Source organism: Erinaceus europaeus, chromosome 4 (assembly GCF_950295315.1).
Source record: "Erinaceus europaeus chromosome 4, mEriEur2.1, whole genome shotgun sequence".
Classification (NCBI taxonomy): domain Eukaryota; kingdom Metazoa; phylum Chordata; class Mammalia; order Eulipotyphla; family Erinaceidae; genus Erinaceus; species Erinaceus europaeus.
In genome coordinates, this window is record NC_080165.1 from 54,432,893 (window position 1) to 54,439,079 (window position 6,187).

The window sequence follows — 6,187 nt, forward strand, 5'->3', positions numbered from 1 at the left end:
TCAAACTTAACTACTGGTACTCTTAAGTAAGTTAGTCTATCATAAGTTAACTGGAATAAAAATTTAGTATGAAACAAATACCTTCCAAGTGATGTTTTCTATGTCTTAATAGAAAAAAATTAAACAGCAATGTAATTAACCTTTCCTTCAAAGAAAGGAAAAACCTCTCAATCTGTTATGATAAATTTATAAAGATATATATTTTCTTTTCTTTTTTAAAAAATATATTTTCTTCTTTTTAAAATATTTATTTACTTATTCCCTTTTGTTGCCCTTGTTGTTTTATTGTTGTAGTTATTATTGTTGTTGTTGGATAGGACAGAGAGAAATGGAGAGAGGAGGGGAAGACAGAAAGGGGGAGAGAAAGATAAACACCTGCAGACCTGCTTCACCGCCTGTGAAGCGACTCCCTTGCAGGTGAGGAACCGGGGGCTTGAACCGGAATCCTTACGCTGGTCCTTGCGGTCCTTGTGCTTTGCGCCACCTGCGCTTAACCCGCTGCGCTACCGCCTGACTCCCCATTTTCTTTTCTGTTTTTAATAAAGATTTTATTTATTTATTTTAAAGAATTTATTTATTTATTCATGAGAAAGATAGGAGGAGAGAAAGAACCAGACATCACTCTGGTACATGAGCTGCCAGGGATTGAACTCATGCTTGAGAGTCCAGTGCTCTATCCACTGCACCACCTTCCATACCACTAGATTTCCTAGTCCTACAATGCATTGTTTATTTTACAGAATGTACTCGAATGATCAAAGTCTATGGAGCAGGAATCTGTGGCAATCCAAATTCATCCATCTTTATTCTTTGTAGGAACCCTTTCTGGAATTTCAGGTGCAGATGCTGCTTCATCCAAGTCAGAACTGTCTTCATCATCCAAGAGCTCATCACCTAGTGCATCCAATTCTGCTTCCATGTCATCTCCATCTAATTCTGGTGCGCTATAAACTGACTCAGGACTTTTTGGATTTCATTTACATCTTCCATCATATCCTCAAGTTGGTCTTGTAAATAAATCCCTGATCTGGTCAATTTTCATTTCCTTGTATGCTTTCTTCATTTCCTTTGCTCCAGCTTTCAAAGCATCAGCTGTGGTCTTGGTGTCCTTTAATGACTGGATGGTGCAATTGGCTTGTTCCATGTTAAATGACTGCTGGGCAGTATTGTCCTTCTGCAGCTCATACATTCATTTTTGCTTTAAAACCCACAAGGCTTTCCATTTGACCATATTCTTAGCAGGACTTTCTCTCGTCTTCTTGATCTGATCCTTATAGTTCACTAGCCCAGCATCCAACTGAGAAATCTTCTTGTCAATGGATTCTTCCTTGCTATTCACCATGCCAATGCAGTCAGTCAGGTTGGGCGGTAGAGCTTTGGGTTTTACTTTCCCAAAGATTTGGTTCATCTGGGGGCAGCTGCAGAGAGTTAATCTTCTTTCTTAAAGTGTAAGATGATGTGTTTTTTTGGGTTATACCAAGGTTTTACAACATAAACATGATCAAATTGGGAAATCTTTTAGGATGTAAAGATCTCTAAAGGTAAAGATAAAAGAATCCCGAGGAGGAATATGGCTAAGCAATGGTGTCTTAGTGGGACAGGGGAGGAGGCCTACTTTTACTACAGCCCAGGGAAACTGTCCCCAGGGAACTGGGGGATGATGGGAGATAAGCAGGCATGGTGACTGTGGGTTTAGTTCATAGAAACTAGGGGGAGAATATGTGTTAAATTCAGTTGGATAACGTGCTGTTTTGCCATGTGTGCAACTCAGGCTTGAATATGGCCTATTCTCTCTTTCCACTTTAGTGAGAACAGGACTTAGCCACATGCCTCACTGATTCTCACTTTCTTCCTAGTGCCCTTAATGGTGAATATGCCACAGTGAATGTGACCTTGAGGCAGATCTTGGAGGCAAAGTCACTGTGATGTGCTGGACATTGAGCTTCCCTCCTTGGAATATCTTGCTGGCCTGGCTTCAGGATGACAAACCTCAGCACACCCAGCAGTCTGGGGGTGTCCTTTCTGGTGGGAGTGGGTCCTACTGGACCTGGGTGGCCACCTAGGTGCCCCACGGAGAGGAGCAGAGGTTCACATGCTTCCTGGACCACAGGGGGAACCAGGGTGTGAACCATGTGTCCTCTGGTAAGCCTGGGGTGATCCTGGAGAGTACTGGGCAGAGGAGGAGAGCTAGTCTGTTACTCTGGGTTTCTCTTTTCTTTCTTCTTCTTCTTTTTTTTTTTTTTTTTCCAAGATTTTGTTTATTAATGAGAAAGATAGGAGGAGAGGGGAAGAACCAGATTTTACCCTGGTGCATGTGCTGCTGGGGCTTGAATTCAGGACCTCATGCTTGAGAGATCCACTGAGCCATCACCCAGACCACTATAGAGCCTTTTCTAGGAATGTTCCTGATGCAATGAAGTCATGGCCCATCTTTCTAGATGTTGCTGCTGCTGGTGGTACTCTTGTTTTGATATTTATTTATTTATTTATTTATTTTAAGATTTTATTTATTTATTCATAAGAAATGATAGGAGAGAGAGAAAGAACCAGACATCACTCTGGTACGTGTTGCCAGGGATTGAACTCGGGACCTCATTCTTTAGATTCCAAAGCCTTATCCACTGTGCCACCTCCTGGGCCACTTGTTTTGATAATTCTCTGTTCTCTGGTGCCAGAAGAAAAAGCTGACTGTGAAATGCTCAGATGAGAAATCTGGGAGTGGAAAGGACAAAGGTCCTTTATATCTCACTCTGTACAGAAAGTAATAGCAGTAGGAGTGGGATTCTTTTGGTGAGAAAGGGAACAACTACATCTGTAGCTTTAAAAAAATATGTTTATTGTTCAGTGGAGAAGCAATTACAGAATCCAGACCTTCTACCTTTTGCAACCCACAGAGAAATTTGGTCCATACTCCCAGAGAGATAAAGAATAGAAAACCTTCCAATGAAGGCTGATGGGATATAGAACTTTGGTGGTGAGAACTGTGTGGAATTGTACCCCAATCTTATTAATCATTATTAAATCTCTAATAAAATTAGAATTTTATTTATTTATTTAAGAGAGATATAGGAGGAGATAGAGAAAGAGAGAACCAGACATCACTCTAGCATATTTGATTCCAGGAATTTAACTCAGGACTTGCATGAGGGTCCAATGTTTAATCCATTGTGCCACCTCCAGGCTGTCACATCTGTGTTTATATCTCTTATCCCTGCCCAAGCCAGGCCAGACACTTGAGTGTCAACTCTGGTCTCTCCTTGCCCTGGGTGAGGACTGACCTGGGGGAGATCATGAGCTCCGGCTCTGCTTTCACCCTGTTTCCCTACTCTTGGACTCAGCAGGAACCATCCAGGGTGGATGCGCTGGGATCATATATACATTGGGGAGGACCTAAGTGATAATGGAACCAGAAGGAACAAGCAGTATGACATTAATGGGTGAACAGTAGCAGGGAGACCTAATGAGGAGGGGTAAACACTGGACATGAAGTGGCTAACTTTATTAAATTTTTAAACAAATATTTATTTATTCATTTATTCATTTACTTCCAGAAGAGAGAGTTTCACATGAGCTAGAGGAAAGAAAGAAGCAAGAGCACCTTCTGGTATATGCAATACAGGGGGCTGAACTGAGAGTGTCAGGCATGTGAGCCCAACACTACCATTGAGTCATTTCTCCAGTTTTTTTTTATTTTAAATTTTTATTCCCTTTCGTTGTCTTTTTTATTCTTGTAATTATTATTGTTGTTGTTTTTGATGTTGTCATTGTTGGACAGGACAAAGAGAAACCGAGAGAGGAGAGGAAGACAGAGAGGGGGAGAGAAAGACACCTGCAGACCTGCTTCACCACTTGTGAAGTGACCCCCCTCTAGGTGGGGAGCCAGGGGCTCGAACCAGGATCCTTATGCTGGTCTTTGTGCTTTGCACCACGTGCCATTTCTCCAGTCTTGAAGTGGCTAGTTTGCTTTTTGTTTTTGCCTCCAGGGTTATTTTTGGGGCTTGGTACCTGCACTACAAATTCACTGCTCCTGTAGGCCGTTTTTCCCATTTTGTTACCCTTGTTGTTGTTGTTATTGTTGCCATTGCTGTTGTTGTTGGATAGGACAGAGAGAAATGGAGAGAGAAGGGGAAGACAGAAAGGGGGAGAGAAAGATAGACACTTGTAGACCTGCTTCACTGCTTGTGAGGCAACCCCCCCACTGCGGCAGCTGAGGCTCTAACCGAGATCCTTAGACCAGTCCTTGTGCTTCATGTCATATGTGCTTAACCCGCTGTACTACCCAATGTGACTATTTTTTTAAATTAATTAATTATTTATTTATTGGATAGAGACAGAGAGAAATTGAGAGGGGAAGATAGAAAGGAAGAGAAACAGAGAGACACCTGCAGTCATGGTAAAACTTTCCCCCTCCAGGTGGGGACCTGTGTCCTTGCACATTGTAGTGTGTGCACTTAACCTGGTGCAACTGCCTGGCTCCAAGTGGCTAGATTTTAAACTCCCCCCCCCTTTTATTGCCCTTGTTGTTTATCATTGTTGTTGTTGTTGCTGTTGTTATTGCTGTTGTTGTTGGATAGGAGAGAGAGAAATCAAGAGAGGAGGGGAAGACAGAGAGCGGAAAGAAAGATAGACACCTGCAGACCTGCTTCACTGCCTGTGAAGTGACTCCTTTGAAGGCAGGGAGCCAGGGTTTAACTGGAATCCTTACATGGGTCCTTATGCTTCGTGCCATGTGCACTTAACCCGATGTGCCACCACCTGGCTCCCACTTTTTTTTTTTTTTTCCTAAACAGAGCACTACTCAGCTCTGGCTTATGGTAGTGTGGGGGATTGAACCTGGGACTTTGGAGTCTCAGGCATAACCATTATGATATCTACTCCAACAACAGAAGTGGCTAACTTTAATAGGATTTCCCCTATAACTGATTTTGCAACCCCTACATGTAAGAGGATTTCAATAGAGGACTCTCTATTTCAAGGGTTTTAGGTGCAAGATGGGGGTCATACTGCTAATAGTTCAAAGTCACAGAAGAACCTTATGTCTCAAGACACCCCCTCAACACATATACACTCCACTGCCCCCTGGTGAAAGGGTGGCACAGCAGGTAAAGCATCAAACTTGCATATGGGGGGTCCTGATTTTGATTTTGACACCACATGTACTAGAGTGACGCTCTGGTTTCTGGTATCTCCCCTTCACCCACAATAAAACCTTATAAAAAAATGACTTATTTGGGAGTCTGGCAGTAGCGCAGTGGGTTAAGCGCATGTGGCGCGAAGCGCCAAGGACCAGCGTAAGGATCCTGGTTTGAGCCCCCAGCTCCCCACCTGCAAGGGAGTTGCTTCACAGGCGGTGAAGCAAGTCTGCAGGTGTCTGTCTTTCTCTCCCCCTCTCTATCTTCCCCCTCCCTCTCCATTTCTCTCTGTCCTATCCAACAACAACAACAACAATAACTACAACAACAATAAAAAACAAGGGCATCAAAAGGGAAAAAAATAAAAGTCTGAAAAAAAATAACCTATTTGCATAGGAAGATAGCAAACTAGTCATTCAAAAGAATTTCATGCCTGAGGCTACAAGTTAAATTCCCAATTTCAGTCCCTAGCACCACCATAAACTAGATCTGATCAGTGTTCTGTGAAAACAAACAACGCCTTCCCTAAGGTAAGATACAGCTCCACTGGGGCTGTCAGCCATTGGTTGCTTGAGTCCCAGCCTGAAAAGGGCAAGACTGGCTGGGCAGACTCAACCAGGCAGCAGCTCTTGGGTTGGAGTTGAGATTCCAGACCCAGAGGAACAGGAAGGAGAAGTGCACTTTGGGAGCTTGGGTGACTGAAAGTCAGAGCCAGACCAGGCCAGTCAAAGGACATGGGCTCCTGGGTCAGCCAATAGAGCTCTAGACCAGTGTGTGTGTTTTATTATTATTATTTTAATTTTTTAACCAGAGCACTGCTCATTTCTGGCTTATGGTGGTGTATGGGATTGAACCTGGAACTATGGAGCCTCAAGCATGAGAGTCTGTTTGCATAACCATTATGCTCTCTACCTCCACCGCGTGTGTTCGTCTTTTTTATTTAAAAAAATATTTTATTGGGGAGTCAGGCGGTAGCACACCGGGTTAAACCATGTGGCGTGAAGCACAAGGACCAGCATAAGGATCCTGGTTCGAGCCCCCAGCTCCCCACCTGC

General features: G+C 43.3%; 1 pseudogene; it reads right to left on the bottom strand.

Moving 5' to 3' along the window:
- Positions 1–762: 762 nt before the first annotated feature.
- LOC103128072 (charged multivesicular body protein 5-like) lies at positions 763–1,408 on the bottom strand (annotated as a pseudogene).
- Between the last annotated feature and the right edge of the window lie 4,779 nt (positions 1,409–6,187).